This window comes from Chionomys nivalis, chromosome 10 (genome assembly GCF_950005125.1).
Source record: "Chionomys nivalis chromosome 10, mChiNiv1.1, whole genome shotgun sequence".
Lineage (NCBI taxonomy): Eukaryota > Metazoa > Chordata > Mammalia > Rodentia > Cricetidae > Chionomys > Chionomys nivalis.
Genome location: NC_080095.1, coordinates 21,129,246 through 21,156,995, shown reverse-complemented (window position 1 = coordinate 21,156,995; position 27,750 = coordinate 21,129,246).

Sequence of the window (27,750 nt, the reverse complement as noted above, 5' to 3'; positions counted from 1 at the left end):
AAGCAAAACTAACACATGTTCATTAGGACATCTTAATTGGAAACAAAAATCACCATGGAGATGGAGAATATGATTTAAGAAGAGTGAGGAACGAGGCACGCTGGTCACTGTTTCATTTGGATTTTGTTTTATTTCAAATCCTCCCAAGCCCAGAAACAGCAGTTTGCGATAAAAAATAATGGCCTGAGAAATGTCCTTCTGTAACATCCTGGCTGTGGAAGTTTGCATAACTCAAATGGCCCACCAGGGAGCTATTTTAGCACAGCGCCCTGCTGAGAGGGAGTTGGGGTACCTCCATGTGAATCACAGATCCCCCCAAACTGCTACCTTGGGATGATCCTGAAGATGGTCATCAGGGACCCATAGCTCCTTTTCTTTCTTCTTTTTTCTTTTGTCATTCTTTATCATACTCGTACAACTGATGACCTTCCGGAATTCCATTTCCCCAGTCTGGGTGCTCTGCTAAGCAGCTGCAGGCCAGTCTTCCTTTCTCTAGGCCAGTGCAGCCTTCCAACCTGCCACACCCGCCTCTGTCCGTGTGGCCGCCACAGAGCTGAGCCCTGGATCCCGAAGGACTTGGGCCGGATTGGACAGGATGGGGGGTTCACAGAGACCTCCTTTCTCTCTGTGCTTCCTTCTTTATTTTTCGATTAAAGTCACTCCCCAACTTCCATCCACCATTAAGATGTCTTGGTGTCATTTAGGGTGTTAATTGAGAGGAGGTTTAAGCTCATCAAAGCGATTATAAGTGATAGTTAAAAATTTCTATATATGGCCTGCGCTGGAATCAGCACAGCGGGGTGCCATTTTTTTCTTTTATCCAACTGACATTGGTAATAATACATGAAATTATTACTAAATCGCAGCTGCAGAGATGATATCATGATTTTTTTGTGTGTGTAATCTTTGATGAAAAATTAATTTTTGAGAGGGATAATTTAAAATGATTTAAATAGTATTATCCTGGAGTCCTTGCTGGTAATTAACAGCAATCTTGTCAGAACTGAAGGCACCTTTCAGGTGCTTCTAAAGTTTCCCACAGAAATGTCACATCCATGACAGTGATTGCAACGCTCGGACTTTAGTTTTGCTACGCTGGGGCCATTGCGGGAGAAAGCGCTTGGCAGGAGCATTTGTTCTGAGCCCTCCTTCACATATCTCTGGCCAGTGGGCCAGCCTAGGGGTCTGCCTTTAGTTTTATTTTTTAAGCCTAACAACCGCACTTTTGCCACGCTGTGCACCTAGCTCTTGCCACACCTGAATATCAGTTCCTTAGGAAGACATGACCTCAGCTATATGGGTTGTAGTTGACAGGAGAGATAGCTGGCCACAGTCACAGTGGCCATTTTCTTTAGAGACTCGACTTCCTCAGAAATTCACTTATTTTTTTTCCCACCACAATGACAAAAATAAATAAAATAAGTTTAAAAAACATTCTAACAAGATATAGCTGAAAATAGAATTTTTTTTCCTTTGCTAGTTTCTTCATACTTTAAATGACAGAAGTGTGTGGTATCCTATATATAAAGACCTGCAGGAGAGGTTATAAAAAGAAATACAGTGAAATTTAAATAGGGAGAAAAAAATTGAATGAGAATATGGGCAAGCCATACACCCTTCTGAGCCCTGAGTTTTGCTTTCTTCTTTTCTAATATGTTCCTGAGTTTTTTTTTTTTTTTTTTTTTGACACGAGACACAGCCCTGGATATTCATGGCAGTTGCTTTACCTGCTACTCCATAACTTCTCCCCCTCAACTTTCATGCTGAGAAGGAAGAGGGTGGGGGAGGGGCAAGTAAGGAGAAAATGAGGGCAGGGAAGGTGGGAAGGAGAAAAGCAGGAGATGGCAGGAGAGCCTTGAGAACAGTTCTGCGGACTATCCGCTCATTAACATAAAATCACAGTTCCGGCTTCAGAGTTCGGCACAATCTTATTCTACCAGGTCAGAACTGTCGCTCTTCCATGATCCCAGGAGCCAAAGGAAGAGAAAGAGGTGAAAGAGAAAGTCCCTTTGACAAGCAGAAAAGCCAGTTTGTTGGTGAAGGTGGGGCCTGTGGGGTGCTTGTCTGTGAAACATGCAATATGGACATGTTACCCGGATAAGATCTCTTACTGCGATATGAGAAGGCTCCTTCCCTGGCTCAGGTAGAGGGCGACTCAGCACCTGGGGAATCTTATCAATTGAGATGCCTTAGGTGACCATGTTTATACCTCCCAGGCCAAAAGGAGGAGGCCTTTGAGAATCAACAGACTTGCCCATGCAGGACTACAGAGTTAGGTTAGGCAATAAGAACAGGGTTGCCATGTTTCTGCTGGGAACAAGGACTAAGATGTCTACTTTCATGCCAAGTGCATGGCCAAAATTTACACTCTGAATCTCCCTATAAAACTCAGTGCGTGACAGCCTCCATCATCCTCCCGGTCAGAATCACACAGAAGTGGGATGAAGCCTGCAGCTGCTCTCGTCACAAGACACCCCCAGAGAGGTGAGCCTGGTTCTGCAGAAGCAGAGTCCTGGCCTGTCCCTCTCTTCTGCCCACTGGTCCTGGACTTCTGCCATGGTTGGGGATACAGTCAGCATCTATTCCAAGGAGCGTGTTTCCTGGTACAGAGAGTAGAACAAGGAGATCTAGAGAGATGAGAGCTCCCTTGGGGTTTCCTCTAGCTGTGACCATCTTGTCCCCAGGATGTGTGTGTGATCTTGTCAGCATCTGGGGGCTCTTCTGAGTGTGCTCACAGTTGGTTCTCTGGCCCAGCACTGGCATAGCGATAGCATAGTCAGTGCTGGAATCTCTGGAAAGACCTGGGCTCCTTTCAGCTTCATTCTTTTCTCATCTGAGATAACCCAGATCCTAGGCTTGGAAACCCCAGCTCAGCATCATCCAACATTGTGCTCATCCACTTTCTCAGGCCAGGCTTAGGGGCCGTCTCCCCTGGAAAGCCTTTTGAGGAACCTGGTTAGCCTTTTTCAAATTACATTTCCATCTTGGTCCTACCTCACGAAGATTCACAATGGCGGAGATTTCCAAATTACTGTACTTGCTCATCTACTCATCCAACAAACATTTCTTAAGTCTTTATTGGACATGGGGTTCTGCCTCAAAAGATTCCAAGTCAGACAGGATTGGGTCTGTTCCTTACGCACAGTATGTTGGGAAGGTATCTAGCAACCTGACTGACTGAATGAATCAATAAAGAAAGATTCCCTGCGATGTTTCACAAAGGAATGATTGGCTAGCCTTCCCTTTAAGGATTTAGATAGTGAACATTTGGGGGTTTTGTAGGTCATACAGGCTCCTGCAACTATTCAATATGGCCACTGTAGTGAACACAATCTTCACCAAAACATCCATGAACAACAGTGACTGTGTTTCCATAAAACTTTATTCATAAAACAGGAAGTAGTCTAGGCTTGACAACCACAGATTGAACACATAGGATTTACCCATATATTTAGATGTAATAGTATTTCCAGGTCTGCTCTGTGAACTAGGTGAAGGGGCATCCGGGATTGAGCAAAGGAAGGCTTTGCTGAAATCGTTCTGTTGAAGTCCCAGGCAGATATGTCCTGAGTATTTGAAAATATTAGTAGGCAGGGGAATTTTGCCTTTTGTAAATTTCGACTCTTTGTTTTTGCTTCAGCTCAGATAACCACGAGAAACTCGCAGGAAGGCTTGTCCGTTTGGCAAGCAGGAGGATGAGGCAGGCGTGGGCAGGGAACGAGTGCTGAGCCAGGTCAGACAGCAAGCCCAGCTGCTGCATGTCATCCTGTGAGCACGCCACGGGCTAGGGTACAAAGCCGGGAAGGCTTTGTGCTTTTCCTTGCTCCTGCCACACCCTGCCCTGTGATGGCATGTTTCCAGGGGAGGACCCGTCAGCTTGGGAGTCTCCAGGAGCTTGGTCTGTCTTCAGAGTGGCCAGGGCTCTTTGTAAAGGGGTCTTGCCTGGCACTCCATCCCTTTTACCAATCCTCCTGGTAATTGCCTCCATAAGTTGTCGGGGCGTTTATGATGCCAGGATAGGTGATGGGGTCTTTCTTGTTGCAGGGAAGCGTTTTTATAGCAAAACCCGACCGACCCTGGTAAGCACAGGTGCTCTGGGGGCAGGTACCTTGATTGCCCTGAAAGCCATGGTCCCTGTTTCTGGGTCCGCAGAATAAGCTAATGAGAGTTTGGGAGGCAGAGCACTGTGCTAAGTGCACTGATAATCAGATCCTCTCATTTGCTGCTACGCACCCAGATTTAGGGACCAATCGCTAAGTCGTCATTGGTGGCACCACGTATCCCCATCCTCCTTGAGCACCTGGATGACCTTTTCTGCCTCTCTCCATATGACAGCACTATGATCTTGAGTCTCAAGAACTCATACCCGCGTCAGCTCCTGAGAACTGCAGTATTCCAGTGGCCTGTCTTACCAGTCACCACAAGGTGGTTTGTGGCACAGAAGGTATGTAGAGAGCCTGTGCACTCCTAAGAGGATGACATAGGAAGTGGTGGAATTAGGGATGTATGAGGACCATATAGACAGTGACCCTCCTGGTCCCCAGCTAGCTTCCTCACTGCCGCCCCCGCAAAAGAAACTGACTCCACCTGGCAAAAGAGCAGAAGAAGGCTTAAAATCAGAAAGTGAAGCAGGCACAGCTTGGAGGAAGCAACTTCAGGTTTAGGTCCAAGCCCCCACTCTTCTGCTGATCAGGGCTGGGTGGTCTCTTGATCTCCCTCAATCCTCCTCTTTTCTTTTCTGCCACAGGATAATATTGCTCATTTTGGAAATATGTTAAAATGTTTAAACAATGACTGAAAACAAAATAGAACCAAGCCCTGCAAGCCTGGTAAATAATCAGTAATTCATAGGATTATGACTCATGGATCTCTGACTCCGAGTTCCACGACCGTAGGAAACAGGTCTGTTTTGTTTCCTGGCACATCCTACAAGTCAGTGAAGGTCCTGGCACCAAGGAAAGCTCCATCGAGACCCACCTTCAGTGAAGGAAGTCATGCTTTGCTTGATTTTGCTCTATGAAGCCATTAGTAGTCAAGACGAGGTCCCAGGTAGATTGTTTCTTCTTATAGCATCCCTGTCAGGCTGTGTGGACCTTCACGGTCAGACCTGTGCCACGCAGGGGTCACAGAAGCGGACTCGGGAGAGGGGAGTGCTGTGCCTGTCCAGCCCTCCCTGGATGTCGAAAGGCTGCTGAGTCCCAGTAGGAAGGCAGCCTTTTCTTCTCGCTATTTCAGGCAGATGGCCCAAGGGGAAAGGCTCTACCAGTTCTCAGGACAGACTTGCCCACGCAGGTTGGCACAGTACAGAGTTTTAGCTGAGCTTGTCCTCTCCAGGGCACCTTGTTTGTTTCTTGTTTTGTTGGGCTGTGTACTCTTGAGTGGGCCAGACCATGAGCAGACTGTGTCCTGGGCCCATCTCCACCCTCCACAGGCTCTCTGAGCCCTCTGACAGGACTAGGGTGGGACCCAGATGGGAACAGAGCCTGGAGAGGCCAGCCCCAACAGAGTGGATTAATCATTCGAGCCATCACCCTGGCAAGGACAGTGTGACTCACCCTGAGCCAACAGGACTGCCCATGGCAAATTGGCAGATACTTGTCACCACAGGAACAAACTTCTGTGCTCTGCCACTCAAGGTATGTTTACTCCTGGGTCATGGAATTTGCTCGCCATCTTCAAGGCTGGGCAAGTGATTCAGTCTCGCGAAGGATCTGCCCAATGATGCTGGGTTGGATTTTAAGATGGTAAATATCTGTCGGCCTATCTCAAAGAGGCTAAGACTTGACACTGGCAATTAATAAAGTCTCTCCCTAACTATAAGACATCGCAAAGCACCTGTGTCGGTAGACCTGAACAGAGTGTTGTGACCTTAACCCTATTGACATTTAAGATGCACCTCCATCTTTTTGGGCTACTGTAACAAACATGCCAGAGAGCAGGTGACTTAGGCAGCACACACTTACTGCACACAGTTCTGGGGGCTGAGAGTCAAGGTACTGTCATATCTGGTGAGAATTGCTTCCTGGTTTGTAGATGGCTGTCATTGTACCCATACATGGTGGAGAACAGAGTCAGCACCAGCCTGTGTTTTTTAGTATTTGTTTTCTTGTTTATTTGTTTGAAACAGGCTCTTTCTATGTAGGCCAGGTTGGTCTCAAACTCTGGATCCTTCTGACTCAAGCAGCCTGAGTGCTGGGATTCCAGGCATGCACCACCATGCCTGGCTCGTATGTCATCTTATATGGTGTTCAGGTTTCATTCTGTCGCTGAGATAAAGCGCTCTGATCAAAAGCAACTTGGGGGTAGGAAAATGTTTATTTCAGCCTGCAGGTCACAGTCTATCATTGAGGGAACTCAAGGCAAGAACTTGAAACAGAAACTATGGCAGAATGCTTCTTGCTACATAGCCCACTCAGTTAGCTCTCTTACACAGCCCAGAGCTACCGACCTAGGGAGGGCGCTGCTCACTGTGGGCGGGGCCCTTCTATATCAATTAGCAATCATGACAATTTCCTACAGACATGTCCATAGGCCAATGTGATCTGGGCAATGGCTCAATAGAGATTCCCTTATCAGATGACTCTAAACTGTATCAAGTTGACAACCAAGTAGGAGATAAGGGTCTGAATTTCACTTACCAAGACTCCATCTTAAAGATCCAATTACCTACCAAAGGCCTTGCCACTTCCTGAGATCATAACTTTGTGGGAGTAAGATTTTCAACATGTGGGTAAGTAGGGGTTAATCAAATGCTTTGGTTCAATCTTTAACACAGATGTTGCTCCTATATGCAACTGCATCTCTGGAGTCTACCTTCGGCTCGCCAGTGGTGTCTATGTCACAGAGGTGTCCACCCAGATGTGCTGAAGTGGCCCCGACAGGTGAAAGCACTCCCCAGGAGAATTCCTTGGAGAAAGTTCTCATTTCACACCCATGTCTCTTGGTACATGGTGTGCCCTGTTATCTACTCCACCTTACTTTTACGGTTATAAGAAGACACTGAGAAGAATCAAATAGTTCGCTTGAAGTGAGACACAGAGGGAAGAGAGAGTATGTATCCCTGGATCAGGAAGACCCTAGACATTGTGTCTGTACTCTGTTCTCTTTTCCTCATCTCCACTCTAGAGATCCTACTCTCGAGTAAGGAAGCAGCCCCAACCCATCCCAGATATCATAAGGCTATCCAGCCTACTAGGGTGCTTTCTGCTATGGCATGCAAATCTCGTGTCTCCTGACGTTTCCCATGCTGAAATCCCAAGCCCACACAACAGCATTAGGAGACAGTGTCTGTAGGAGGTGGTGAGGTAATGCCAGCAGAGACATTAGGGTTGGGGTGAGAGTCCTTCCTTATAAGAGACCTTGGAGAACGGCCTGCTCCTTCTACCACAAGAGGGCACAGCAGGAGCCTTTACCAGACTCCCAACCTGTCCACTTGATGTTGGTTCTCCTAGCCTCCAGGATCATGAGATATGAATTTATGCTTTTGTTTGTTTGTTAGTTTGTTTGTTTTAAGCGATCCAGTATATGGCATTCTCTACAGTAGTGCAAACAGGTATAGCCCACACACGTACCCATCCATCCCCAGGGGAGACACAGCACCATGCCAAGTGCATGCTGCTTCTACTCTTTCATAAAGTAAAGGAGCTGCACATCGGGCTGGTAGAGCCGGCTCAGGGACTGTCCAAACCGTGTTCCTGCAAAAAAGATGCTACAGATACCACCGAAGTGTCTCGTTGATTGTTCTTGAGTCTAACACGGGGAAAGTGTCCTGGCTGCTCTGATGTGACTGGGGAGCCCTGACAGCAGCAGACACTGTTGGCCTTGACGAAAAAGAGCCACCTTGAGCCTTGGCTGTGGAGGGGACTCATCTCATGACAGAGAGCTAAGAGTAGTGTCTCCAACCCGAGTGGATTTCCCTGTTAACAGCGAGGGAGCAAACAGGTGCTCCATTCTTTCAGATGCAGGAGAGCTTCACATGAGAGCCCAGTAGGGTGACAGTTACACCAGCAGGAGTCTTGTGGGCCCTTGGCACCCACATTAAAGCTGGGCGGACTGTGGCTGAGTAAACACCCAGAGAGAACCCAAGGCTATGGAGGTGAGGTGGGATTTAGGACTGGAATCTCCTGAGAAATTCATCAGCATATCAAGCAGGGGCACACAGTGAAGCCCCTATCTCAGGTGGGAACTTGGGGGAGGGTAACTGGGAGAGGGAGGAAGGGAGAGAGATGTGGAGGGGGAGGGCTGGCAACACCCTTACTGGTAACACAGCAGGAAGTTGTAGGGTTCAGTGTTCTCTACTGGGCGCTAAGCAAAGCACAACTACTGGGGGATTAAGGATGCAGAACTGTAGTATGGTAGAGAGTTGTGTCCCTCAGATATGTCAGTTAAGTTTGCTGTTAGTTTGATGATGGTTAGTGGGCAATAAATAAAAGAGAGTTCTGGACAACAAAGTCACGTTCAGGTCTTCATGAAGACTACAGGAGACTTTGATTTCTCCTTGTTGGTTGACTATGTGGCGTCAGTGAAGCTCATCTGACCTGCAGCGAGTGGGAAGTGTAATTAGGATCGTGGTCAAGTCTTCCATCTCACAGGGTGTGGCACAGCAGAAACTGAGTGAGCAGAAAAGACAAGCCTACTTTATAAACTCACATGGACACAGCAAAAACTTATGTTCATTTCTTCTGTGACTAGATTAGCCCCAGGCAGTACAGAGGCCAGTGTGCTGCCTTTTCAGGTTTGTCTGTGTTTCAGATGTTGTTTGGGTCTCTCAGTTTTAAGGGTTCTCTCTGAGACCAGGCAAATGTGGGGTGCCTGAGAGTGTGTGACCAAGATCTTCCAGGAAGCTGTGGGCCACTCTTGGAAGTCAGTTATTCCCTGAGTCACAACTTATCCCTGGGGCTCTGTGTAGGAAATGGACTTGTACCAGCTCCACCCTCAGCATCAAGACTCCTGGTGGAAGTGGGGGCCACAGTCCCCTATGTTCAGATTTGCCAATGCCCATCGTCTTCTCTGCCTCCTGCCTCCCTTCTCCCTTGGGCTGAGGTTAGGAGGCAAGAAGAGGAAGCTTGCAACTTCTTCAAGGCTTCCTTCTCTCATCTCTAGCTCATCGTGTCTCTGGAGATACGGAAGAAAAAAGCGAGAACGGTGCAAACAGCATAGTTTATTTGTGCCTTAGTGTCCTCTGTCTCTGAGGCAGTGAATACCACAAAAGCTGGGCTGGGCAAAGGAGACCGAGAACGAAGTGGGAATGATTTCCAGGAGAGAAAAACAAAAACAAACACCCTAACAACCTTAGTTTACACTTCATTGATACTACCTTGCCATGCATTGTTTAAAGCTGCAGCCGGTGATTAGATTATGACTGGTGTCTTAGTCAGTGTTTTATTGCTGTGAAGAGACACCATGACCATAGCAACGCCTAGAAAAGAAAGTATTTAGTTGGGACTTGCTTACGGTTTCAGAGGTTTAGTCCGTTATGGTCATGACAGGGAGCATAGAGGCATGCAGGCAGACACGGTGCTGGAGACATAACCGAGAGTTTTGCATCTGGATCCACAGGCAGTAGGAAAAGAGAGCAACTGGGTCTGGCTTGAGCATCTAAAACTTCAAAACCCATTCCAGAGACACAGTTCATTCAACAAGGCCACTTGTATCCCAACAAAGCCACACCTCCAGATCTTTAAGCAGTGTCACTCCCTGATGACAAGCATCCAAATATATGAGTCTGTGGGGGGCATTTTTATTCCAACCATGCCAAGTATCTGTTGTCCTGACTGCAGTGTCCGAACTGTTAGGCATGTACCCAAAGTCTCCATGAGCCATCGAAGCACGCAGAACTGTGAAATTTAGGATATATGTATTGCTGGGCAGTGGTGGCGCACGCCTTTAATCCAGCACTCGGGAGGCAGAGGTAAGTGGATCTCCGTGAGTTCGAGGCCAGCCTGGTCTACACGAGCTAGTTCCAAGACAGGCTCCAAAGCTATAGAGAAACCCTGTCTCGAAAAACCAAACCAAAACGAAACAAAACAAAAAGTTTAGAATGTATGGCAAAGCAAAGGCTGGACCTGCTGCTCTTGCTGAAGTTGGAGAGCAGCAACTACTTTAGCTTAACGAACGTGTTAATGCAGAGTTACAAAGGCTGTATGATGAGGAGATTGTGTACAAAATGGTTCTAAAGCAAGATCACCACCTGGGAGATAATTGCACAGGGAAGCAATGCTGGACACCCTGTAAGTTTGGCTTATCTCTTTATTAAGTTTGGTGCAAGTATCTCCTTTCTTTCCAGGGCTTGTAATTCCAGCCACAGTGATTGGCTAAAGGGGACATTTGACTGGAGTTGGACCAATCACAGATCCTCATATCCCCACCCAGCCCACCGGTTGCTGGAGGACATGTGATTCTGACTGGCCCTGTCTGAACTTGCTTTAGAGGTCTTCTAAGATGAAACTGATCAAGGGTGCACAGGAGGCTAAATGAAGAGGGAACTGAAGGCACCTGCCCAGGGCTGTTGGTGGCACTGTTTCAGCTACATGCCTACGAGGGTATGGCATAGAATCCAGGAGAATCAGGGACAGAGAGGCCATACTGATGCAACTCTCCTTTTTGACTCTATCTATACTCCTGAACTACCTATACCTGGGTCATGGGATCCGTAGATTACCATTTTCTTGCCTACGTCAGTCTATGTTACTGGTGTATGTGTGTGTGTGTGTGTGTGTATGTGTATGTAATGCATGCACATTTGCACCCATGTGGAGACGCCAGAGATTGATACCAGCTATTAAGTGCTCTCTTCAGCTGCTCTCTACCTTATCTTTTGATACGGGGTCCCTCATTGATCCCAGAGCTCGTTGATTTGGCTGCTCAGGGGACATCAGGGACCTACCTGTCTCTGCTTTTTAAGTCCTGAGATTACAGAGACAAGCCATTTACCCTGTCTTCTCATGTGTGTTCTGGGGATCGAACCCATGTCCCCATGCTTGTTCAGGAAGCATTTTACTGAGCCATCTCCCTAATCCTACTCTGGGTTGTCAGCTTTGACTAAGGACTAATTATGTCTCACCCACTGGGCCTAGTGCAGAGCAAAGAAAGATAACCAATCGGTGGAAGCCTCAAGTCAGACAGTCTTGGGTTGCAACACTCATCATCTTTACAGCCTTGGGCAGGATGCCCAACCTCTCTAGGCTCTAGTTTCTTCATCTAAAAGAGAGGATGTAGGATAGGGAAGTCTCCTCTGGATCCCCAAGAACACATATGGACTGGTCATTTTTCTTATTTTCTCCCAGAGTCACCTTTCAAAGCTTCACCTCGAACCCAGTTTAATAGATCTATACTGAATACTAACTCTTACATTCTACAGATACGTAGTTCAGACTCAAACCAAAAAAAAAAAAAAAACCCAAAAAACCCAAACAAACAAACAAACAAACAAACAAAACCCTTCCACCCTGACCAGTGCGCATGCTTGTGAGTCGACACAATCGGTGTTGGTGTTCGTGTCAGGATATTTTACTGTAGAAGAGAAGAAGCCTGGTTTGGAGTGACAGATCAGTCAGCCCTATTTTGTGCAGGGAGTATGTCAGAGCTAATCAGAGAAGAAGGGAACAGAGGTAAAGGAAAGATAGTTTTCCATACTAGAGGGACATACCCCAACCCATCCTGAGCCAACAGCACAGGACGTTCACTCATGTCCCTTCACTGAAACCACTTAGGTTGAGGTTTTGTCGCTTGCAGCTAATCCTGACTTGTCCTCCGGACAGTCTTTGGCGATACCATTTTCTCTGGAGTATGGTATGGATTCTGTTTCTGGTTTGGATGATCAATGCCTGTGTGCTCAGCCCAATGCACAGGTGTCATGGATGTGGGGCGAGCTACTCACTCTCAGAAAAGTGAATTGAGAAGAAAATAAAAAACTTTCAAAGAGTGGAAGAGAGAAGTGCACTGCTGTTTGCTCAGGGCGGGGGAAGGAGAAAGAGTGGGCAGGAGGATAGCGCGTGGGAGGCAGGGATACCAGGACAGATGGATAAGCCACAGTGTCACCCATTCCCAGTGCCTCCCTGGATACCTTCATTAGGAGATGTCCTTGAATGGAGGCTCCTGTTACATCTTCCTGATAATGGAATTGTTAGGTATGTACCCAAAGTGCATACTTGATAATGGAGAGCCTACGACATTGTGAGGTTCCCTTTCTCAGTTGTCATCCCTTAGGAAAGCCAGAATGTTCACCACCTCTGCTCCTGCCTTTCCATCCAAGAGGCACAGCCGGCCAGGAGCACAGCAGAGCTTCGTCACACAACCTCTCTTCCCAGGCTCTTCCATCACCCGATTTCCAGGTATAAGTACTCCATCTTCATCTTGGATTCTGTTTTATGCCTCTGGCGTCTTCTGGCATTTCCCGACTCAGGGTGATATTTCCCTTCTCACTCTGGTAGAACTAATTCACCGAAGAATAAAAAAGACTCATATCGAATCTGAAGTGGAAGGGTCCAGAAATGGCTCCCTGCTGCTGAGCTTGACAGGGCATGGATAGCATGAGAAAAGTTTGCTGTGAAGTTCTGGAGAAAGCCCGGCCTTGTCTGGGGACATAAACAGTCTACACCGCTCTGTGGAGGCCGGAGCTCAGGATTTCAAAGACACTGCCAATCTAAAGAATTGGAACAAAGCGCCTCTCAGAAATAGAAACTGTTGTGGCGGCTTGATGTGCTATATCAGTCTAGAATCATCTCAAACTAACAGGCAGAACTCAGCTTTGCTCAAGTTGCTTGGGAAGGGACTCAAGTGGAAGGGACTTGGCGAGATACTGGATTTTTCATCCACTTTGTCTTTACCACAGCTAGAATACAGATATCAGAGAGACAGAAGCTAAACATACATTCCCCAAGTATGTAACTATTTCTCTGTGACAGAGACCAGTCCAGTAGCTGGTAGCTCAAAGGTGAATTAAATGCAACTCCTTGAGGCCTTTGAGGGACTTTTAGACTTGAGACAAGAAGTCATAAGCTTGGGGCTGATGTTATCAGCACCCACCATAAGCCACACAAATGCTGAAGTACTCCTTCTAAGCAAGTGTGAAGGTCTCACAGAATCATGCCCTTGAATGAATTTTTTTTTTTTCGGGGAGAGACCCCAGACAGGCCAAATAAACTAGGTGTACTGACAGATTGGTAAGACTGTTCAAGAGAACACCGAAGATCCATCAACCACTGGGGTGAGGAGACAGGCCACTGGCCAAATGCTGCAGGAAGCGGGCTTGTGTGGTGACTCTTGGCAGGCACACCTTGGCTGACTGATGGGACACAGAGTGATGGGCTATCTCACACCAGTTGTTTCTGGAGTCCTCCTGTGTGCCATGTCTCCCCTAGTGAGCAGGTTACCTCTGTCTGAAATCCTCTCTGCTCTTTCCTCTGCCCCACAATTCCTTAAGTCATCCACACCTTCCTGGATTGAACCCAGCCTCCTTCCCCTATCCCGGTTTTAATTGTCTCAGGGCTCTCCTGAGGATCATGAGGTTCTGAGGGTGGGGGTGAGGTGAGCTTTTAGATAGACTCTTGCTACTTAAATGACTGGAGGCTGAGAAGACCAAGATCTCAGAACTGCAGTGTCTGGTTTCTGTTGAGGTCCCCTCCCTGGCTTGAGGGCTTCTCTTTCCTTGCTATTGCTATGGAAAGACAAAAGTTGATCTCTAACATTTTTATTTTATTTTTATTTATTTTTTATTTATACAATATTCTGTCTGTGTGTATGTCTGCATGCCAGAAGAGGGCACCAGACCTCATTACAGATGGTTGTGAGCCACCATGTGGTTGCCGGGAATTGAGCTCAGGACCTTTGGAAGAGCAGGCAATGCTCTTAACCACTGAGTCATCTCTCCAGCCCCCTGACATTTGTTAAAAGGACAAGACATTGTTGTTCCTCTGGGTTCTAGACCTACATTTGTAATCTCATTGAACCTGAGTTATCTCCTGCTAAGATACAGTGCATGCAGGGGGCAGGAAGAACCTCAGCACAAGGATTTGGAGGAACAGAGTTTGGTACTTAGCAGCCTTGAACTGAAATTTATGGGTGGGGTCTAGTGAAATAGTACACACACACACACACACAATCATACAGACACACTCATAACACACTCTCTCAGACTCACACACACTCATTTACATCCACACATGTTTACACACACACTCAGCGTTGGTGACTTCAGTAATCAATTGACAAAACAATACATATACACCTGCTACAAACTTCATAGGTGACTCTTTCCCTGGGGATCTTCTTGCCTTTCTAACAATGGTTAATCTTTTAAAAATACATGATGTTAATTAGAAGACTTAAAGTCATATAGTGAGAACTAATGAAAGATATCAAAACAGAAATGAAACTCAATGGAAATCACTAAATGTATAGAAAAGGGAAAGAAGAAGAAACAAGAACAGTAAAACAAAGCACACGAAAGCAGAGGGCCACAGCATGTCCAGCGCCATCCCAGATCAGCAGAGGAGATGTGCCTGCAAGCAAGCATAACCAGGAGTTTCAGACGCCTCACTAATGTTCGGATGCTAATCCAGTCAATCAGGACGTTTTCGATTTTAAATACAGAGTCGGTAACTTTTACAGAGATTTAAATATAGGGTAGTTTTGGCTGGAAGTCATCTTCTCCCCTCCTGGGCCCTTTTCTAGTTTCCTGGCATGCAGCTCCCCTCACTCCCACATTGATATGCACATCTAGAAACTGAGAGGCAACCATGGAGTCTCTCTGAGCCTGGGTTAGTACAGCACGTCTTGTTTTTCAGCCAGGGATCTCTGGGTTGTTCAGGGCTCTCTGAAGATGTCCTGTGCCCACATGGCCCCTGTGGCAGCAGGAGACAAAGTGTTCCTGCTGACCCTGCTGATCCTGCTGGAGAGCCTGCCTCATATCTGTGAGGCAAAGCTTCCCTAACAGTTACAGTCCTTGAGACTCTCCTGAAGCCCAGTTGACAGGAATCTTCATGCTGGATGTGGCGTCCATGTCAGTCTCCTCCGGGGTTAGTAACAACTGGAAGCATGACATAGTCTATAGTTTTCAGGGAAGCGTCTCAGTGAGGTGTCATCTAGACCAGGTTGGCCTGTGGGCATTTGTCTTGATTGTGTTGAATGAGGTGGGGAGGTCAAGCCTAAAAATGGGTGGCCCCATTCCCTACATTTGGGTCTTCGAATGTGTAAATAGAGCGGACTGTGTGCAGGCGTGCAAGTGTTCACTCTTCCTCAGTTCTCTTCTCATGCTTCAAGTTCCTGCTGCCTCTGCTTGTCTTCCATGATGGCCTCTAGCTTGGAGCTGTAAGCCAAAAGAAACCCCTCTTTCTCGAAGTCGCTCTCATCTGAGTCTTTTATCATGGCACCAGAAGAGAAAACAAGGACACTAACAGAGACAGGAATGGCGTGCTGTCGCACTTACTATAATTGTAACCGCCGTCCGCTGAGGCCCCAGAGCCCCACCAGAGGCTAGCGTCTTCATCTCTCACACTTGTCTCCTCTACTCTTCCTCAACTGTGCCTGGGCCCGGGCACCTGGCCTCGCTGCGGCTTCTTCGGACTCGCTGGAGAGTCAGGCAGTGCTATCCACTGCTGAGGGCTTGAGAGGAGGTGCTGGGCTTCTGCCTGCAGTCCTCTTAGGACAGAGTCTCCACACAGTAGGAATGCTAGCTAAAGGTCCTTATGTTACCTCTACAATCCAGATGTCCCTTCTGTAGGAGGCTGAGCATTGCCTTCCCTCATACCTCACTCCCTGGAGTTCCTGCTGTAATTATTCCCCTCTTGGAAAGTGTCAGCCCATTTGTAGAACTGGGGTGTATGGGACGAACTGACTTCTCATGCCTCCTAGCATGAAAGCCATGTGTGCAGCTATGTTGAGCTTTGGAAGGCTTCATGTAGGAACTCATGGGTTTCTCCTGCCAAGGCCCAGACCCAGGATGGCATGCATATAAGAGGCCAAGCTGCTCTTCAACTTCCTCCTTCCTAGCCAGGTGGCAGGAGATGGGGTGGGGTTTCAGAGATGTCCACTGTGTCATCTATAGCCTTCCCCAAGCCACAGACTCCTGAGTTTCCAGGAGTGAGTCCTTCTTCCTAGGATGTGCACGATGCATCTCATAGACACCTGTCAACCAGGAAATAAACTCTTATCCATCTCACATTCGAAAGGAGATTCACTGAAAACACACACCAGTGCTTTGAACAGTTTACAAACTTTCAGGTATAAATATTAAGCCTGCATATTCAGACGCAGTCGAAAGACCCATTTGATGTGGCTTTTATTTCCCATCAAAGGCCGCTATCTCATAACACAGAGCCAAATCCCGGAGCCAACTTTGCTTTTCTTCAATCAGATAAAGAGGTACCTTGGAGAAAGCCCTTTATCTAGTCCACTCCCAGCCGTCAGTTCTAGGGGGAGGGCTTACTACCTGCTGGAGAGACCGGCAGCTTCTGGGGCGGGGATGGGATGATTCCCATTCCCTTTCAGCAGGGTGAAGGCAGACTCTGCTAACCAATGGTCATCCATCACATGGGTGGTTAGGCTCTGGTGGGTGGTGAGAGCCTAAGATGAGAGATGCGAGCACCTGTCTGAAGCTCACTGAAGTCTGAGGAACGTAGAGCCCAGGGAGCTGTGGGGATCTTTCTAGACGTCTGGTGGTGCAAATCCATAGCAACTCACTAGGTAGACAGGAAAAGAAAGGCAGAAGAGCATGTTCTAGAAAAGCAGTTCTCCAGTCTTTTAATGCTGCAACCCTTTGACACAGTTCTTCATGTTGTGGTGACCCCCAACCATAACATTACTTTTATTGCAACTTCATACCTGTAATTTTTCTACTATTATGAATCATAATGCAAATACCTGTTTTTTTTGATGGTGTTATGTGACCCCCGTGAAAGGGTCACTAGACCCCCAAGGGATCATGATCCACATGTTGAGAACCCCTGTTCTAAGGCTTAAAGTATGACAGTAATTGGTGGGGTTGGTGAGAACAAGGGGCTCTTATGGAAGGACCACGGATCAAGTAAAGGAGACATTTCACCCACTGTTTTTCCTGGGTACAGGGGCATCACACTTCACCTCTAGGATAGCATCAACGGTCCTGAGAATTGAACTAAGGCAGTTTCATTCTCACTTGGTGTGTTTGTCAGAAGACCTAGGAGGATAACCAAATTGCTACTCTGCTGTTCACCTCCCATTGGAGATATTTTTTTTTCTTGGTAAGTGATCCCTCTATCTCTGTAACACGCTTGCTTAGGTCAAGAGGTTGGAGGATATAGACTGTGGCTTCTCTATCGCTGTGATTTCAAGGGTAGTTGACCGGTGCTGTGGTGATAGCCAATCACGGCACTTCAGCTTCCACCCTGTTCTTCTGATTGGCTGAGGGGTTAGCAAACCTTGGAGTTCCCATTCAAAGAGCAGCAAACCAATGATGTTCCTAAGCACAGGTGTTTGCTGCTGGGGGCCAGCCACTTGTAATCAGGAGGCTCTGTTTATTTGCTAACAGATGAGCACCAAGAAGACTTTTCATTTTGAGCCTGAGCTGAGAACACTTTTAGGAAAAAAGGACTTTAGTTTGGAATCAGCTGACTCTCTCTATTAGAATATTCTCTCCAGAACAGCAGTTCTCAGCCTGGGATTGCAACCCCTTAGGGGCTGAGCAACTCTTTCACAGAGGTCTTCTACGACCAGCAAAGAGCACAGATATTTACATCATAATTCATAACAGCAGCAAAGTTACAGTTATGAAAATAACTTTATGGTTGGGGATCGCTGTAGCATGAGGAACTGTATTAAAGGCTCGCAACGTTAGAAAAGCTGAGAACCACCAGCCTAGAAGGTCTAGAAGAAAAGCCAAGTATCTGATAATTAGGGCTCATCAATCAAATTTTGACTTAATTCAAGGAGTATACTGCCTTGTGTCAATAATTATTATGTTTATGAAGATATAACAGTGGGGGAATGGAATGTGTTTGCGTGAATTTTAGGGGTAAAAGGTAAAGCATGAATTACCTGTAAGAAGTCTGCTCACCATCTGAGTTGGGGGGTGGGAGAAAGTCTGCTTTTTTCAGTCAGTTTGTTAGAACTGGGGAAGTTGTTGGAAATTTTGAGTTGATTATCTTCTTAGTAAATAAGGAAGCAGAGTCATAGAGAAGAGAAGGAATGTTGTGTTCACCTGAGGCTAGCTGTAATGTCACTTTAGCCAAGTGTCCTGACTATATGCTACCTTCCATCACCCACTACCCCAACCTAGTTTTATGCTTTTCTAAAAGCAGAGCAAAGGAGAGAGCATGAATTTGAAAAGTAGAAGCGTTCCTCAAGGTTCAAATCCATTGTGAGATGAGTTGGCTGTGCTGGATGCAGCAGAAAGGGTTTGTGCCTGAACTTGGCCTTGGGTTGTTAGCTAGTATATCAGCATGAGTTTATTCTCAGATACTTTTCCTATAGATGGTTCATTGTGACACACTGGCCCCTGGCCATTCCTTGTGTATATGTCAAGATGCTTTATACTACTATTAAAAGAGAGCTGTAGGGGAAAATAATTTCTGAAGATTAATATGAGTGGGATTCCGAACTGACCATCGTGCAAACCCTACACACGTAAGGCAAAGGGCAGCAGTTGCCCTAAGGTAGCTCAGTGTATTTTGTGTTGCTTTGTATCTGTATCTTTGCATACAGCCATCCCCACTGCCATCAGCACCACCACCACTAGCATCATCGTTACTGCAAAGACCACCAGCACTGTGGGGGTTTGAATGAGAAGCGTCTCCCTAGGCACATAGATATGAATACTTGGTCTAAAGTTAGTGGAACTGTTTGGGAAGGAATAGAAGGTGTGGTCTTGCTGGAGGGGATGTGTCTCTGAGAGTGGGCTTTGAGGATTTAATATTCTGTCTGTGTGTATGCCTGATGGCCAGAAGAGGGCACTAGACCCCATTACAGATGATTGTGAGCCACCATGTAGTTGCTGGGAATTGAACTCAGGACCTTTGGAAGAGTGGGCATTGCTCTTAACCTCTGAGCCATCTCTCCAGCCCCGGCTTTGAGGTTTTAAAAGACTCATGTGATTACCAGTCTTCCCTCCTCTGTGCCTTATGGTTGTGGATCAATACGTGAACTCCAGGTGTTCCTTTGCTCCACCTCCATGGACCCTCTGAAAACACAATCCAAATAAAATGCTTTATTTTATAGTTGCCTTCATCATTGTAATTTTATCACAGCAATGGAAAAGTAACTAAGACAACCACCATCGCTATCATTGGTACTACAACAGCACCATCAATCACTGCCACTAACATTAACACCACATATCCATCAGCAGCAGCACCAACACCACCATTAGGATCACCACTGTCATCATTACTATCATCACAGCACTGTTCATCAATACCATTACCACCAATACCACATCACTATCACTATGACCACCACCATCATTAGCATCACCATCCCCATTATCATCATCATCACCACAGGGCTGACAGTCGTTACCACCATTGCCCACTACTACCATTATCAACACTCTATCGCCATCATCTTTGCCACTGTCACCATCACTATCCCAGCTCTCAACTATCAACGGAGAACACAGCCAGTTTATTCTGTAAAAGAAAGAGTGCTTCTTTAGCTCTGACTCTGCATGGCTGAGGTCTTGCCATTTCAAATTGTATCTCTGATGATCCTTACCCAACACTCATAGGAGCAAAGAGACCATTGCATTCTCTTTAATAGAAGAAGCAATTATGCAAGGCAAGACATGAAACTGGTTTAAACACAATGCCAAGTTTAAGCAATGTGTCTTGGCTAAATCTTGCTGAATCTGAATCTGGAAGACCTAATTTCTTTAAATAATGATTCTAGTGTCTTAAGAGCAATCATTATTACTTGGTATAAGTTATAATATCTATTTTTATCATGACTTTCAGGTACATCTTCTTAAACTCCTTTCCATAGACATGAACTCTGGATGTCTCTGTTCTTCAAATCAGTAAAACTAACATATTTTTCCTGTGAACCCGATTTTGAATGATCCTTCTATATTATTGGAATGATGGTGAGATGGTTGATGTTTAAAAATTGCCCTTCAGGAAAAGGACCCTGTCAGTGTATAGCATTTGTTGAGTTTCTGGTTATAAATATTCCCACCATGACTGATTTGAATTAAGAGCTGGAAAGATACTGGAAGCATCACAGCAGACCCAACAGACAGCAATGTACACAACTCAGACAGCACAGATCATTGTAGACCATGTGATTAGACAGTGATAGGTTTGGGGGCTCTTGTTCTCTTTGTTTTAAAGGTAATTTTAAATGTGATTTTATTTTATGAATTGTAAAATGTCATGTGTAGGTGAGTATGCCTGATTGTTTAGATGGGAGGGGCCCAGCATTCTTCCTCTAGAGAATGGTCTATGAAAAGCTCTCTTTTGGCTTACTTGATACTCAACAGCCAGGCACAGAGGGGTCATCCATGCCTTGAGGCCTCACATGCCTCCGGAAGCTCTATGATCCCTACCTCCTCCCCCGTTGTGTCTCCCAGTTCTCCAGTCTCATGTCTTCCTTTGGATTGCTTTCATTGGTAGTAATCTTAGAACTAAATATAGATCCTTCAGGCTTCTCCATCACTTCTCTCTTCTTTTTAATTTTGTGCCATCATCATTGACAGAAGTCACTTGTTTGTCGTTTTAATTTTCTTCCCTGACAGAAGAGGTTTGCAGGAGCAAGTATCTTTGCGGGATCCCTTCCTTTGTGCTCAGGAGAGACATGACCCAAAGTAGAACCCCAGGGGACATTACATGAGTGACAAAATGGCTGTAAAGGATGGATCAGCACCGCCCCCTTTGTTCATACCATGGGACAGGAGCTCAGACAATTGAAATCGATGTTCTCACAGGTCTGGAGCCTGGACATCTGAGGTCATGGTTCTGGCCAGGTTGGTTTCTCTGGAAGCTTGGCTGTATCACCTTCTCACTGTGTCCACACACGATCTTCCCTCTGTATGTGTCTGAGCCCTAACAATCTCTCTTTCTAGGGAACTAAGAGATGAGAGTAGGAATATTGCAGCCTCTCAAGATCTTATTTGATCTTGATCTCCTCTATAAATGCTCTGTTTCCAAATAAAGTCACATGCTGAGATCTTGGGACCAGAACTTCAACCTAAAAACTCCGAGGGACACACCTTAGTCATGAAGGGAAGGTTTCTTAGCCTAACTGTAATAAGTGCCCATAAGAGACTAAGCATTCTGGTTTTATTTCTTCAACCTCATAATTTTTTTTTGTCTGCCTTCCAGAAAGAAAGCATGCCTCCATATTCTTTTCATGCTGTTCCCTCTTCCACAAACCCTGTCACAACCCTGACACATCCACCTGTGTCTCTGACTTCCTCCTCCTGTTGCTCCTAGCTTGGGTTTCTGAGCTCTTTCCTAGGGTTTCTTAGAATCCCAGCACAGTCCTCGGTCATTCATGTCGTTTTAGCTTTGGGACCCAGGATTTCCCATCTAACTTCTCTGCAGATTCACAGCTCCTGGGAGACAGCTGTTCTTAATTCTTTCCTCCCGGCCCCCATCTTCTGTTGGCTGCTCAGCGAGGGTGCACTCCAGGGACAATGGCGCTTATCTTGGATGTGGGTTGGCCTTGCCCAGTCTGTCAGTCTGAGCTCTCTGCGAAATGGAAACAACTGGATGTGTCCATGTGGAAGGGGATCCTCTGAGGAACTGGATCCTGCAGGCTGGAGGTACAGGCTCAGCTCTGCAGGCCAGCGAAGTTTGAACATCACTATGGGCAGGCGTCCTTCTTACTTTGAAGCAAGTTTTTGTTGCATCAAAGTCTTCGGATGCTTAGTTCCCACTAAGCCCCATTGTGACAGGAAGTCTGTTCTCTGTCCACTTTGCCCAGTCTACGGATTGAAATGAAAATCTCATCTCACTGGCAACTACACAGAGTTACCAGAACAATGGTCAAACTGCTCAGTGCCATAGCCTAGCCAGGCCAATGCACAAGATCGTCTTACCGAAGACCCTTTTCTGCCTGAACTTTGACATGAATGGCTTATATGATGCCCTTCTTAGAAGGGAGCCCAAAGATGCCTTCCACTCCATGGAGCTGCCAGGAGATGTAGCTTGGTTCACCCAAACCATGAGGCAGTCCCTCTATGGTGGTTTTGGAAGTGCTGTTTGTAAATAGCACTGTGTGTGTGTGTGTGTGTGTGTGTGAGTGTGAATGCGTGTATATGTATGTCTGTAAGTGTGTGTGAGTCTGTATGTGAGTTTATGAATGTGTGTGACTGTGTATGTGAGTGTGTGTGAGTGTGAGTGAGAGTGTGTATACACTCATGTGCATGTAGAAGGTATAGAAGGGTGTTGTGTCTCGGCATTAAACCTCTCCAAGAGCCAAATTTGCTTACAGTCTTAAACCAAGATTGGGAGACAGTTTAAGTTCTCTTCTTCTCTCCTCTTCTCTAAAGTAAGCTGTTAAATCATGGCTGTGAGGAAGGGATCAGTCTCTGATGGAAGAGGCTGGCCAGGAAGTTCTTAGAGCCCTGGTGAGCCATCCTTGGTCACCTCCCTCCCTCTGCTTTGGGGACAGTCACCTTTCCCCACTCCTGCACATTTTTGACTCTTGACTCTGGTGACTTTAACCATTTGAGTCTATTGATGCTCTGATCCCTTGCTGTAAATGAGTGAGTGACAGGCTGGCTGGAGATGCAGGCGGCTTTCCTGGAGAAGTGGGAGAGAACACACAGTTGTGTAGACACGCTGGGCACTGTCCACAAAGTGACACAGGTTGGGCACTCTGCGAGTAAATCTCTGAAGCTCTTAATTTGGAAATTATTCCATGTGTAAAACTACATTGGGAGTTCTGAGTGGGGTATGATCTGTGATTTGATACTTGATTCTCATCCTCCTGTGTCAGTGTTCATGCACATAGCACATAGCATGTATATGTCCACATGCATGTGTGTAACTCCCCAGGGAAGAAAACAAGTAAGTCACCACACACTCACCAAAAAAGTCCTGAAGCCACTTTGAAGATGGTTAGAAGCTACAGGTCTGCAACACCCTAAGGACAATGGTGACTAAGGCTCCTTGGATAGCTTCTTCCTTCCTTCCTTCCTTCCTTCCTTCCTTCCTTCCTTCCTTCCTTCCTTCCTTCCTCCCTCCCTCCTTCCCTCCCTCCCTCCTTCTCTCTCTCTCTCCCTCCCCCTCCCTCCCTCCCTCTTTCTTTCTTTCTTTCTTTCTTTCTTTCTTTCTTTCTTTCTTTCTTTCTTTCTTTCTCTCATTCACAAAGGTTACTATATATAGCTGCTCAGGTTGTTTGCCGTGCGAATCCTAGACAAACACTGTTGACTTTCTCCTCTTTGAGTTACTTCACTAGTGACAACATTGAACTTTCACCAAGAAATGACATCGATTTCTTTGTCAAATTTGTACCACATTGTCCCAGACTGGGGATGGCACAGTCACTAGCTGTGTCCACAATCCCCTTTTCAGGCTCGAGGTGGAAGCAGGCATTTTCCTTATGAGAGAAGTCACTGGGTTCCAAGTTGCTTTTCCTGTCACTCTCTAGCTGGTGGGCAGTCTGGGCCGTGACCCTGAAGCCTGGAGCATGTCCTCACAAGCCTTGGCCTGACATGCTGTACCAGGTTAAGGAAAGGGGGTGGGAGGACAAGGCACATTATACTAACTTCACAAAGCACGGAGCAGCAGGGAGAATTTGATTAAAATATGCATTCCCCCAAGAGAACGGCTGGTCCCCGTCTGGAAATTAATTAATGCTAATAGTCCACAATCAAAACTGCTTTTGGAAATCTTCTTAGAACATTAACTAAAATGTTCATCTTTTAAATGCATTTGCCTCAACCACCGAGACTAAAAGCTTCGTTTGCGCCATGCAAATGTGAGGGTGAGGGAAGCTGAGGGGAAGAGGCAGGAGAGTTTGCAGCCTGAAGGTGTCTTCCTTCTGAACTCCAACCTGCTCCTGGGGTCAGAGCACAGTGACAGATGAGCCTCTGGAATGGAGGGGAGTGGCCCGGGATTGAAGCCAGTTAGCTAGGCATGTCATGCTGTCCTCCAAGCCAAGCAGAGAGAAAGGCACATGGACTGAGGGCTTCCAATGAGGGTCACCCGTTGGCTGCCCCTGCTATGAGGTTGTGAAGATGTCGCGAGAGCTCTGAAAAGCTATAAACCCAGCACAGTGGTCCATCAGTGGGTTCTGACCAGAGTGGTTTCTGAACCTCTTCCCATGCAGGAACCAGCCTCTTACCTGTGCCATGAGCTTGCTCAGCCATGGCCACCCTCCTGCAGAAGTGTGAAGTCCTGTGCACTCCATCAGCATCCTGTGCCCACTGTCCCTTCACAAAGTTGTCAGTTTGCCTCCTTCCAACAAACTCTGTTGTGGACAGGGCTTGCTCCCCAGAGGGAGGAGCTTGGAATGGGACACAGACAATGTCAGCTAAAAGATGGTTTTGTCCCTTTCGTGGTTCTCATCCTGTGGGTCATGATCCCCTTTGGGGGTCAGAAATCAGATATCCTGCATATCAGATCTTTACATTGTGATTCATAACAGTTTCAAAATTATAGTTAGTAAATAGCAATGAAAAAATGTTATGGTTGGGGGGTCATCACAACATGAGGAACTGTATTAAGGGGTCACAGCATTAGGAACATTGAGGAGGGATGCTTGCCCAGGCTGCTGAAGAAAGGCCTCAGGGGGAATCAGAAATGATGGATGACTGAATGAGGGTACCAGAAGGAGAGGCATGTGTGTGTGTGTGTGTGTGTGTGTGCATGTGTGTGTGTACACATACTTGTTTTTATTTGTGTAGACTGTGCTTCAGCACAGGCAAGTGTGAGTTTGATCTTAGTGTGTGCATAAATTTGTGTGTTTCTGCATGTGCGTGCCAGTGTTCATGCGAATATGAACATGTGAGTGTGTGTGTGCTGAGTATGAGGGAATATGCCTGTGTGAGTTGGGTAAGCATACATGTGCTTGTGTGCATGTTGCATACGTTTGAGTATACATACACATGTGCATCTGAGAATTAACGTGTGTGAGAATATGTGGTTGTATGAGCATGCGAGTGTGTTTGAATGTGCAAACAGGCATAGTATTTTGAAGGTGTATAGGAATGTGTGTGAGGGGTGAGCATTATGTTGGATATATCTGCTAGTGTATAGTGTTCACATGTATTGGTATATGTGCACACGCATGTGCGAGAGCTTGTATGTTTGGGGGTGAGACTGAGAGTTTGATAGTGGGGCTGTGGCTAAGGCTGGCCTGGGCATGCAGAAGCAGCACAGGAGGAAAGGGGTAGCCTCTGGTGTGTTAGCAGCACTGGTCAGGGGAGCCCTTCAGGAGGTGGGGGCAGTTTCAGTGAGTCCCAGTCCTTTCATTGTGGAAGACTCTGCCCATTCAGGAGATCACGTGACTCACAGATCTGGAGGAAGAGCCTCTCATGAAGGTCAAGCTCAAAGGAGAACTGAAATGCTGTCTTCTGAGAGCATTCACTCAAGGAATTCCCCAATTCTCAGATGAGATGTCCCCCCACTCACAGTCCAGCTGGCCTCTGGGCAGCCTTGGCAAAGAGTCTCCTCCTTGGGGACTGGTGTCCTGAGCAGTGTCCTTACATGGCATCCGTGGACTCTACCCACCAGATGCCAGTCGGGATAAACAGGCTTGTCCTTGGAGTCTGTGCCATGTCTCCCTGCAGCATGGAAGGCAGTCGCGGAGAGCAGACATGAGACACTGGGCAGTGTAGTGTGGTACCCCCACTGGCTCAGATGGGCTGCGCCTGTGGACACTGGAAGCTGTTGGTCCCTAAAAGTTTTCCCTGGTCCAGTAGCTCACGTTTGCCCAAGAAGACACTGTCAGGCTTACTCTGTTTAAATTTTAAATTTGCATGTATTATAATTTAAAAAAAAAACTGTAAGAGAGTATTAAAATGCATCTTGATCTTTTAAATGGAGTTTTAACCGTCTTGTCTGTGTCAGTGCTGACTGGACACACAGGTAATAGGAGATTTTCATTAAATTGGGGCTATCTATCTTACTACTATTGTCTCAGTTGAGGCGAGTTCATTTAAAAACTTTAATATCAGGGATCTCATTTCAAAATAAACTGTGATAAGATAGATATTAATATTTTAACAATAAAAAATGAGCTGGGTGTGGTGGTGTCCTCCTGCAATCCCAACACTTTGGACTTGAAGCAGGAGGATTTTTGAGTCCAAAGTCGGCCTGGGATATGTAGCGAGCTCTTATCTCCCAACCCCAATCCCAAACCCAAAGAGCAAACCCTCATTACTGGTGCACTTTGTGATGAACATCTAGATTGTGATTTGGAGGGAAAAGTGTGACTATGGAGGGAAGCCTGGGTGGGTGGCCACATTGTGAACTCAAGCAGGGACCATGGCGGCCGCACCCTGCAGTCGTGCAGTTCAGGGCCTCTATCTTCTTGGCGTCAGGGTTGTGACCAGGGCTGACCGTGACCTTCCTCCCCCTCATGACTCTATCTGTTCTCTCCTTGCTGTCTTTCTTCATGCTTCTCTTCCCTCGATTTTGGTGGGCAGTCCCCTGCTTCTGCGCACTCCACTCAGCTTTCCACGAAGGCTCTTTAAGCCTCTTCCAACCCCACAGCCTCTCTTATGGCATATTCGAGCAGATTTAGGGATTCCCTAAAGTCCTGCCATGCCCAACCCTCCAGCCTCCTCACAGCCACAACAGTGATATTGCTGGTTCCATTCACTGCCCCTGCTCACAGTGGACTCAGAGCTTTGCCCTGTTTGCATGTGCACTCCGGGCTGTGTGAGATGCTCAGAGTCTTGAGTCTTGTCTTGCATGTTCCAGCTACCGCACTGACCATGCTTCCTCGACAGCCACAGCTCCCTATTTCCCCATTAAACTGGGACCCTCTTAGGTGAGAGGCTGACTCTCAGTCACTGGTCTGCTCAGTGCCGCTCAGTCTAGCTTGTGACCCTAGTGTGACTCTTGGTGCGAATACAAGATTTATCATGGAACCTCCAGAAAGAATGATGGCGGCTTGCATGAGCTGACATGATTATTATTAGAATTCATTTATTAAAAAAAACTTCATATATTTTATTATCCCAAACACTACATTTCAAGACATTTTTTGTGCTAAACCTGACAAATGGATAGCTTTCCCTAGATTTTTTTTCCCTCTTAATTATTTGCATTCAATTTCTGTTTCAAAGACATTTTAACATTGGGCAACCAACTGATTGCTTAAACAGGCATTATTAATGGGACTATTAGAAAAATTAACATTGGAACTTTTAATGTAAGTTGAATGAGATCTCCAGCCACCTGGCCAAATTGAAGGATGGATTACCAGCTCTAACTGCACAAGTGATGATGAACTTGGGAAGTATATGGGGAAGGGACCTAGAGGTAAAAAAGGAGCAGGATAAAACCTAGTAGGGACCCTTGGGTACCCTGTGTCTTTGGATGATCCGGGAAGCTCTTCAGCTAAGGTTTCGTCAGCTGCATACCAAAGAATGCTGAATAAGCTATTTGGATCTCTGGTCTTTCTTCCCTTCAAGGAGTTCCACAAAACCCCTACATTGTGAGCGACACTGAAATAAGTGATATGCATTTTTCTTGTGCACGTAGCTTTTAGAAATTTCCAGAGACTGGTGATCCCCGCATTTGGTATCTATTGCAATAGGGAATTTCCAAGCATCGCTCATTTATTCATTCTTTCAGGCAGTAAGTGTCTGTGAGCATCGTGTCT